At 35.0% G+C, this 11331-nt stretch overlaps 1 pseudogene; it reads right to left on the reverse strand.

Moving 5' to 3' along the window:
- Positions 1-3482: 3482 nt before the first annotated feature.
- On the reverse strand, positions 3483-8396 carry LOC122513661 (annotated as a pseudogene).
- Positions 8397-11331: the final 2935 nt, after the last annotated feature.

Genomic DNA, 11331 nt, shown 5'->3' on the forward strand with positions numbered 1-11331 from the left:
TACATAAACTACTTTCTTAAATAGTTTCATAAAAGTATGTTGCTGTACACTTGTTATTGTAATCAAAGACCATAACACACCCAAGGAAAAGACTTTAGTCCAACATTGGATCTATGCATATAAATTTCATTTTCCAATGGGTTAACGATATAAATACTTCTTTTAACTAATGTCTTCTTCATAAAGGATTTATGCGAATTATTATGTGAATAGAATTCAACCACAGATGCAGGAATAAGCAAGACATGAATCTTTTAAAAAGTGAAAATAATTATCTTGATTCTAAAAGAAACAAATATTATAATTCTCTTGAAAATTCTCTTAAAAAATATTTATTCAGAGCATTAGAAAACTTGTTCTCTCGGCATAGATGATTAATCATTTTACTGGAAGAGAGAGCGCATGAAAGATTTTGAAAGACATCGTCTTCTTTTTATTTACACTGGAAAAAAATAATATGCATTATTATTTTTTCAACAGAATTAAAAAATGAATGCATTTTTGTTATTTATAAATTATTTTTTACAATAGTTTTTATTAAACTATAATCTCTTGCAGCTTTTTGTTCAGTATCAGTATATATTTAAATTTCTGCTTCAATTTTGGAGATTTCTAAAACCAATGCAGAGTAATGTAATGCCTATTACTATCGTTATAAAAATTTATCTAAAAGAAAGTATCCATCCGAAACAAACGCGGAACTTTGTAATGTGTATAGACTGCGAAAAAAAATGTTTTGTTACGCAGAAGAAGTATAACTTCTTACGTGCGTACATAAGTACACACACCTGATATCTTTTTAATTCTTTTATTAACGTGCACCTGATGTTAACGATTTACAAATCGTACCATCTAGTTCCTTTAATAAATGTACATTGGGATTAAGATCAGAAAATTATGAAGGTGATTTGTAAAATAATAAAGCAAGTGTGAAGTAGAAATTCCTGAACAATCGTGCCTCGTGTTTCAAATCGTTATCTCGTTACAATTAACATTGCTTATATTAGAAGTATTTTTTAAAAATTATTTTTTTAAAGTATGCAACTAATGCTTCAAATATGCTAAACAATATTTTGGATTCAATTCTTTTTTCGCTTTTCCCCATACTTTCATCCTCTCATCACTGCCATTAATAACATTGAATTTGCTTTAATCCCTCATAGAAATATAACATAATATATTCCTTCGTAAATTTAAATCTCTTAACTCTATTTATCGAATGTATATATCTTTTAGTGACTGTTCATGTAATAAATCATCTACTATACATTTAATTATTAACATACATGCAGGGTATCTCAGTTATATGGAATCCTTTACAAATCTCTTTTTTTAATTGTATGAAAATACTTTTGAAAGAATTTTGTCTCAAGGTCATTTTTTACAAAAGTTTAAGTTTATCAATGTTTTTCTAAATTGAGCGCTGTAGTTCTTGCGATATTCTTATAGACAATAAAAACGAATAAGAATGATCTGCTTGATCATATGATTTCGGTCATTTATTCTCGAAATATATACATTTAAAAATAATGAATCCTTAACGCTTTGTGCGTTTTTGTACTATTGCATATCAGCCATTCCTGCACATAGCATTTTAAGCGTAATTCGGCTCTACAGCGGAGCCATCGGAGCATTAAGTTGAATTATATTAAATCATGCACTTGTATTCAAATGTAAATTTTGGGAAATTTTTACTAATTGTGTAGGCTACAGGTGTTCAAACTGGTGACTATTTACTTTTTTTATATGAACTATCATACATCTTTTTTAAATAGTTTACATCATAAATAAAAATCTAATGGGGTGAAGTCAGGGGTGGATACTGAACAAAAACGAGTGGTAAACATATGAATATGTATATGTTACTAGAACAGTGGGAAATCCGGCATGTTTATATTTTGTTTCATATCTGCTTTTTTACTTAACCGGTTTCTTCTTCGTCATTCTATAGAATATCTGGGAAATGTGAGAGATATGAATACATTTCCTACATTGTTAAAAAACGCTTTACATCGAAGGCAATGCTTGGGAGTTACAAACATTGCCTAAATTTTCCACTATTCCAGTAATAGATATAATCCAATAATTTCCCTAGCGCATTTTAAAAAAAAGTTTACTCACATTGAAGTTTCATTGTTCTTTTTATATATAATATCAAAGAATTTAGGTAAACACAATATCTAAAGGTTACAGAAATATTTTCTTATAATATTTCTGAGAAAGGAAAGAATAGAAATACTTTGTTCATACTATGTATAACATTTTTACGATAAATGTTTATATTATTTTAAAATGAAACTTCTTAGGCGACGGTAACGATAAAATTTTATAAAACGAAATGAGCATAGAGGAGCCACAGATGAAGGAATAAAGAAAGAACGAGATAGAATTAACAAGTCGTTTGACAGTTGTTCGTGCGCAATGTATGTATGCTAACGCAAATCCGTTTTAAACTAACGTGCAAATTTTTTAAGTCGAATTATACGTTCGTCTTGTGCGGAATCTCAACGACAGTAAATTAATACGGTGTGGGGTATTTTGTAGTAATACTAAAGGCAGTTCTTTAAACGACAATGAATTTTTATTATTAAGTCTTGGCGAATATAGTACAATTATTTGAATGCTTGATGTATGTGTGTATATGTGTGTAGACTATATAAATGCTTATGGACAACAAATTTATGCTTAGTGTACACTATATGAGAAAGCTGTGTATAATGTTACAAGAACACAAATGTGTGTCTGAGAGAATATTTGTGGGTTTAGTGATCGCTAGTTGAATACAAAAACACACATCAAACACACACACAAAAGCGAGCATGCAGCGGGATGTTAAGACTGTGCGTATCTCTATAAACTGAAACTTAATGTTGATGTGTGTGAAGCACAAATGGTGTTCTTTTGTTTCCTACATTGACAAAAATGACTCGGTATTGTGGACAATTCCTAGGTTTTTTACACAATGACTGCATTGCACAGATTCTCTATAAAATATATATCCTATATTTACACACGTGTTTTTTTTTTTAATACAATTATCGTATTACGTCAAAAATCAATCGAACTTATGATCGTTATTAATCGCAATGATTGTAATAAAAAAGAATTTTTCTATTCTCTCGAGGAAGTTTGATAAAATATCATGATCATCGAATAATCATTTTGTCTTACATTTTCTGTTCTAAATATTTAAATCGTGCAAAAATATTTGAATGTTTATATTATAATAACAATAATAATAATTTTAGTGGATAAATGCGTTAAAAAAAGAAAACAAAAATATGAACGTTTAGTGTTTTGCAATTTCACAGTTATTATTTTTTTTATCACAGTCTAATTAGAATTTCGGATAAGTGATGTCCTAGGTCCTCGTCGAAATGTTAGTTTTCTTTATTTCTTTTGTATTATTTGTTGTAGTTTGACAAACCTTGATTTACAAACAAGTGCCCGGTTTTAATAAGAAGACAGTTATCATCGATGAATCAGATACGTCCGAGAACCATAGCAAGGAGAGCCATGCGAACATAAACGCCGATCTCCGCTTGTCTAAAATATGCGGCTCGAAGATCCATGTCAAATTCTGTACTAATGTCGAAAACACGTGGAAGAGGGATGCATTACCACTATTTTATTCTTTGCGCGTGACATTAATTGCGGCGTCACTATGAAATGATCACAAACCTGTCTATATTCCGCCTGCGTAGCGAAACGTTCACGTTGAATACGTGTCATATACAATACATCCGTATCTGGTAATGCTGCCTCAAAACTTTTAAACATTTCCTGAGATACGCCACGCTTTGACACATAATCTATCACATGTTCGGGCATTTCAAGCCCGGGTGGAGAAACATATCGAAGTTCAACGTTGACAAAGTCAGTAACTTGGAAAGAGAATGAATGGTTCTTCCGTGCTTTTAATCCCCGAACATAGCGGTCATTAAACCATTAATAGTTCCAATCTCATCACGAATCGTAAAGATATCCAATAAGGCCTGAGTGGGGTGTTCACCAATACCATCGCCGGTATTTATTAGAGGTTTTCTACAGTGTTGAGATGCTTTTGAAACATCATCAAGCTCAGGGTGTCTAAGGACAACAACATCCGCATAAACAGCCATTACAGCCACAGAATCTTCTAAGGTTTCACCCTTTTTAACCGATGACGTAGATCCATTAGAGTAAATAACCCTCCCACCCAGTCGTTCCATAGCAGCTAAAAAACTGCACGATGTTCTGGTACTATCTTCGTAAAAAATAGATGCCATAATTTTTCCTCTCAGTATGTGATCCAAAGTTCATTCTTTTCGAATCGCATTCCGAAATGTTTCGGAAGATTAAACACCTCTTTCAGTTCTTCTTTATTAAATGTATCTGCCGAAAGAATATGATGACCGGTCAGATTGCAACTAACATGACTCGAAGGTGTCGATTGTAGATGTAAATTTGTACTATTATCGCTCTTGTGACGTATTGAACTACTAAAGGAAAAAGGTGAAATATTTCGTTGAACTCCGAGTAGCATTGGATGGTCGACGTCCACATCGATCGTTTTTGCATTGACAATATACTGATGTTTTATATTTCATTCATTTCTCTGATATCCTGACCAAAACCTGGATTAACCAGAATTTCTTTTTCGACATTAGTTACTTCACCTCTGAGAATAACTCTGTGAACAGATCCGCGATCTTTCATACCTGTGAAAGGAGTCCATTGAGTTTTGCTAAATGGCATTGCTTCCGGTATCACCCATTCATCGTCGAGATCAACTTCAATGTAGATATTTGGTTGATCTGGTATGTTGAATATCTTTTTTGGATTCTTGTAAAACTTCTCGACCAGTTCTTCTATCGTAAGTCTTCGTTCGTGTACGGCATTTAGTAACAATGCTAAAATTGTTTCCCATCCTGGAAAACCTGGTGGCGAATTTTCGCTTAATTTTTCTTCAATGGTGTGAAGTGCATGATCCGTTGCGAAACAATCGATCACATCTAAATTGTCCTATAACGCTTGTTGGTCCTCTTTAGATACTAAACAAGGTCGTACTTGACCCTTTCTTTCACCTATTCGTTTTAGATCATCTTGACGAAGGAAAAGATGGTGTGGACATATTTCACTAGTTACTGCTAGACCCTTTTCTATGGTAGTACGTATGATCTGAATTTCTTCTTTTCGTGTAACATGACAAATATGAACAGGTCTGTCATACAAATTGGCCAAAAGTAGAACTGCTGCTGTAGTTTGTCCCTCGGCATGAGCACATATAGGATATTTCTTAGGCCAGTTTTGAAAATGCTTCATCCAAACGTTCAGATTCAGCAAACAAAGCGTCGTGAATGTATCATTCAGATACATCATGAGGCCTATGGCAAGGGGTGCGAGTTCTGGTATTTTACTGTAATTGTCCGATGAGGCACCAACGAAAAGAGCATAATCGCATCTTGCACCAGCTACGGTATGCTCTTTTGCCAAGGCAAAGATCTGATGATCAACGACAGCTGGACTGGTGTTGGGCATAGCAAATATCATGGTGATACCACCAGCCAAAGCGGCAGCCATGCATGATGCCAAATCTTCTTTGTGATTTTCATCAGGATCACGAGTGTGTACGTGAACATCTATGAAACGCGGTAGTTTTTCATTCTTCGTGAAGGCATGCAATAAGTGTGCGTTTTCATGCGCGGGGCACATCCACCTAATATTCTCATTGCCTCGACAAGAAGTTTAACACATTTAACATCCGTGACAAGTGGAACAGAATAATCTACGCCAATCTTCTGGTACGATAACCATGTGTCATGAAGTTTGACACACGTCTAGCACCACCATTTCTCATTGGCAAATTAATGACGAAGTCGAATTGTTTTTTCGAAAGAAAATTAGCAAGATGCCTTGATTCTCTCGGACTGGAGTCCTCGTTAACGCTGATGTTTTTAAATGTCCATTGCACCGGTTCAACTTCGACTCCGTATTCACTGTAAAAATCCACAGTGCCCATGCTGGCATAAAATTGTAACCCATCTTGTGCAGACTGCTAATGGCCGGTAATAATTCCATTTTATGTTTGAAACTTCCTATTGATAATAAGATGCTTTTCTGCGGTATATGAAAACCAGTACTCATCATTCCTGTGAGATACGCCTCGTAACGATTTTCTCCGAAGCAAGCAACTTCTCCCGTTGATACCATTTCAACACCTAACATGACGTCGGCACCTGCTAAACGCGAGAATGAAAATTGCGGTACTTTAACACCAACTTTTCCACACCCAGCTAGAACATCTACAGGTCCAACTGATTCACCAACTATCAATCGTGTTGCCATTGCGACAAAATCGTGATCCAATGTTTTGGAAACGGATGGAAAAGACCTTGAAACTCTTACGTTGCATTCTATCACTTTTAATTCGTTGTCTTTGGCGCTCAATTGCATGGTAAAGGGACCAGTTACTCTCAAAGATGCAGCAACAGCTTTGGAAATCGATTTGATTTTTACTAAAGTTTTTGCATTGATATCTTGCGAGGGTGTTACTAATGTAGCATCTCCTGAATGAACACCAGTATTTTTGACATGTTCAGAAACAGCCATGCATAGAATCAAACCGTCGTACGCTAAAGCATCCACGTCGATTTCTTTTGCTTCCAAGATGAATTTTGATATCACAACGGGATGTTCCTTGCTGACCTCCCTGGTACTTTTCAAATAAGATTCAAGATCTTGATTAGAGTGTGCGACATTCATAGCAGCACCACTTAAAACATAAGATGGTCGCACTAGACAAGGATAACCAACGTCTTGGCAAAATTCAATTGCGGATTCGAGATTAGTCAATTCTTTCCATCTGGGTTGTGAAATTCCAATTCCATCCAACATGCGAGAAAGTTTAAATCGATTTTCCGCACCGTCTACAGATTCTGGTGATGTTCCAAGTATTCTAGCTTGTTGTCTGTGAAGATTCATAGCAATATTGTTCGTCAATTGTCCACCCATAGATAAAATGATTCCTTCTGGCGATTCGTTGTCGTAAATATCCATTACTACTTCGAATGTAATTTCTTCGAAGTAAAGACGATCGCTCATGTCGTAATCCGTGCTCACTGTTTCATGATTATAATTAACCATAATGGTTTTACGATTCAAATTTCGAAGTTCACGTAGACAACTTACAGCACTCCAATCGAATTCTACAGAACTGCCAATTCTGTTTTCTCCAGAACCTATAACCATTGTATAACCCCCAGGAAAATCGATATCGTGGGTTATACCATTGTAAGTCAAATAAAGATAATTCGTAGTCGCTGGCCATTCGGCAGCAACGGTACCTATTTGTTAACCATAGGTCTGATGTTACTTTCTTGTCTTTGTATTCGCACTGCTAGTTCAGAACTTTTAATCACCGTAGCTATTTGTTTATCGGAAAATCCAATTTGTTTTGCACGTAACAGCATGTCATGCGATAATCTTGTATGATCGGTAGTTTCCAAAACCGAATATAGATCGATTATGTTCTTCATCTTTTGCAGAAACCAACGATTTATTTTTGTTAGTTCGTAGAGACGATCCATAGAATATCCAGCTTTTATGGAAGCAGCGAAAACAAACATTCTCTTGTCCGTAGGTTTTTCCAATTCCTCGTCGTTGACAGAGTTGGTGTACGGATCGAAACCATTAACATTTTCGTCAGCCATTCTCAATGCTTTTTGGAAAGCTTCCTAGAATTTGCGACCAATCGCCATTACCTCGCCTACGCTTTTCATAGAACTACCAATTTTTGTGCTGACTCGTTGGAGTTTGCTGAGATCTTATCTTGGTATTTTGACAACGCAATAATCCAAGCTAGGCTCGAAACAAGCTGTCGTTCGTCCAGTTACGGAATTATGAATATCCGGTAAATGATAACTCAGTGCTAATTTAGCAGCTACATAAGCAAGAGGATAACCGGTTGGTTTGATAGCCAATGCAGAACTTCTCGATAGTCTTGCATTAACTTCAATGATGTAATACTCTTCGCAATTTTGATTTAAAGCGTATTGTATATTACATTATCCTACTATTCCAAAATATCTGATCACTTTGATGGCCGTAGTACGAAGCACGTTGTATTCTCGATTCGACAGAATTTGACTAGGTGTAACGACAATTGATTCACCAGTGTGAATTCCAAGCGGATCGATGTTCTCCATGCTGCAAACTGCGATACAATTGTCGTATGCATCTCGAACTACTTCGTATTCAACTTCCTTCCAACCCTTCAATGATTTGCCTATGATAAGTTGATTTGAATGGGAGAGCGCCTGTTGCGCTAATTTTTTTAATTCGTCTTGCGTATTAGCGAAACCTGAACCGAAACCACCGAGAGAAAACGCTGCTCTTGCCATAATCAGTTAACCGAGTATCTTAGCTGCTTCTAAGGCTTACGCTGTATGAATACAGCGTGAATTCAGTGACTTACACTGTCATATATGTCAGAAACGCTGAAAATATGTGTGATAGTGATAATTTAGAAAATGAAAGCGAGCAACCTCTTGCAAAGAATGCTAAATCACACTATGACGCACAATCAAGTAATTCAAGACAATCGACCAATTGTCACAGTAATACCATCAATGGTATACCACCAAAATCAAATATTATTATTACTAAAGTAACTGAATAAAAGAATGAGACCGTCTCGATTTTTAGGAAATTTTTAATTTTTTATTTTTTATTTTTATTTTTGATTGTTGTTTTAATAAATCACCTTTCATGCATATTTTGTGTACAAAATAGTTTCGATGTTTCACATTTGCCAGGCGTCCCACGATGGCTTTAGTGTTTTTTCCCTTTCATGCTCTTAAACACACACACACTCTTTCTCTATTTCTTTGTCTCTCTCTGTCTAAAATAGATATTAACACGTTGACTGCCATGTAGATCACCGGTGACCTCAACACGACCGTTAGTAAAAATACATAATAAGAGTAAACATCGATTCTGATAAATTTTTAAGTAATACCATTGTTTTTAAAAAAGGTTGAAGAAATTTACAGCTACAGAGCATGCAAAAACAATTTTGCTATTACAAGGAAAATAAACATTTTACTCGAGCACACTTCGATGAGTTACATTGAGACACGGTAGGCAAAGAAAAGGTGAACCAAAACACTTTCCGATTATTTTTTAATTCGTGATAACGTCTTTTCTGTACGTTATTGCCTGATAAAATACAATCTTCAACATTAGCACATTGTACTAAATACTTTGCTAACTTCATCCTAAAACCGAGAATTGAAATATTTTTCCGAGTTACTTGTTTCTATAACACAATCAAATTTACAAGGCAAGTACTTTTTGAAAACTATACATTTTCAGATTCTTGCAAACAAAGAAAAAATTTCGAAGAAAATATAAAATAGTAAAATCTTAAGAAAATACCAAAAAATCTGTTGGAGGTTCTTCGAAACAATTTGTGACTATTATAAACTGAGTAAATATAATATATTTTTTCGTGGAATTCGGTCTCTTTAATCTTTGTATATGTCTTCTGCAAATAAAATCAATCGTCACGGTCAGAAATTAATCGTTGAAATAAATTCCTCAATCTTTTCCGTATTTAAAAGGAGCAAATAATCGTGAAATGGTCTGCAGCACCTCGGGGGTCACCGGTGACCTCATCATAAATAATGCATAAAACACAATTATAGAACATCGTTTATTAGTTGTAAAAAGAATTTTAACAAAATATGTATCCAATAATAGAAAAATACGTGTAGGTATGTGGCAGCAAACATGCGGAAAGCGCGCGACAATCAACGTGTTAAGAAGGATAAATAGAAGTAGAAAGAGAGAGAGAGAGAGAAGATTAGATGAGTCAGAACGAGATTAGAACATCTCGTTGAGCTCGTAATCCTTTGAACTCCTGTCTCGCTCTGTATGTCACAAAACACGCGTCCCAACGCACTCGATGTTGTTTGTGAAGGGGGATGATGACGGAGAGGAATTAAAAGGGCTACTGGTGTGCGATTGATGCGACACCGACACCGACGCCGACGACGCCCTTTCAATTTAACTATTCTCATCTTTTTCTCTCTTTTCTATCTATCTTCCTATCTATAGGTGTTGTCTCCTTTTAGTTTCCAGATACGCCTTAAACACTGCCAGTCGACCTGGAGCTTCTTCTTCTATCTTTGTGTTTCTTTTTCTCTCTCTTTATTTCGTTCTCTTTGCTATTTTCATTTTATGTCTTTCTTTATCCGAAAGGTAAAACGCCATCTTCTTCTCTTACCGCTATCTCTCTGGTGTTAGCTTCTTATTTTTTTTGTCTATCTTTATCAGTTCGCTTTAACTAACCTCGTACGGATTCGAAGTCGATCGTAAGTTGCTTGATTCATTCTTTTTTTTATCTCTAATTAAACACATAGCATTTTTTTGTACGTGTAGGTAACCTAAGTGGATATTCAATTAACCTTAGCGATGCGTGTTCTCAATTTATAAACTTAATAATAAATTTTATAATTTATAAACTTCGCGTATAGGTTGGGGATTGCGTAAGACTACAACCTCGAATTTATCTCTCTCTCTTTCTCTCTCTTTCTCTCTCTTTCACTTTCTAGCTACTTTTTACTATATTTTTCTCTCTTGTTACCTTTCTTGGTGGAAGTAATTTTCGTTCTATTATGTAAAGGTTTGATTGTTCAAATTCATGCTTTTCCTAGCTTGTTGCTTAAAAAGTGTACGCCAGGTGTTAAGTAACGCCGTGTGGTTATTATAAATTTACGTATAAGTAGGGGAATTTTACGATACACTGTATAAATATTAAAATTGTTATTCTTTTTTGTATTCTCATGTTTCCTGTAAAAAGAACAATTTATACAGATAGATTATAAAAAGAAACAGACAGTGTGTATGTGTGATACAATTTTTGAAGGTATACTTCTCTCAGCCTGTTTTAAAAGAAATGATGAGAGTGAATTTTTACGATGCGTGCGCACCCCGACAAAACAAACTTCCGAAAGTGATCAACGTCTTTTGGTATTTACAATGCACGGGCAAAGCGATTTCCAATTTACGGCATAAGGTAATTCGATATGTCTCTTTTACATTTACTGTGGACTGATATCTATATTTTTATATTTTTTCAATACTAAAGAACGAGCGTGGCTTGACGAGGATTTCCTTAAAAATTCGTGTGGCACTCAACGTGTTTGTTGAACGACCGACGCCTTGTATCGGTACTCCGGTGGTTTTCTTGTCGTTGAAAATGCACTTATAGGTGGATGTTGGGAATCGTTTATTTATGAGGAATGAGGATAGGTGAAAATAAATTAAAATATATTTTTTGAGCCCAGT

The sequence above is a fragment of the Polistes fuscatus genome, unplaced genomic scaffold (genome assembly GCF_010416935.1).
Source record: "Polistes fuscatus isolate 324 unplaced genomic scaffold, CU_Pfus_HIC Scaffold125, whole genome shotgun sequence".
Taxonomy (NCBI): Eukaryota; Metazoa; Arthropoda; class Insecta; order Hymenoptera; family Vespidae; genus Polistes; species Polistes fuscatus.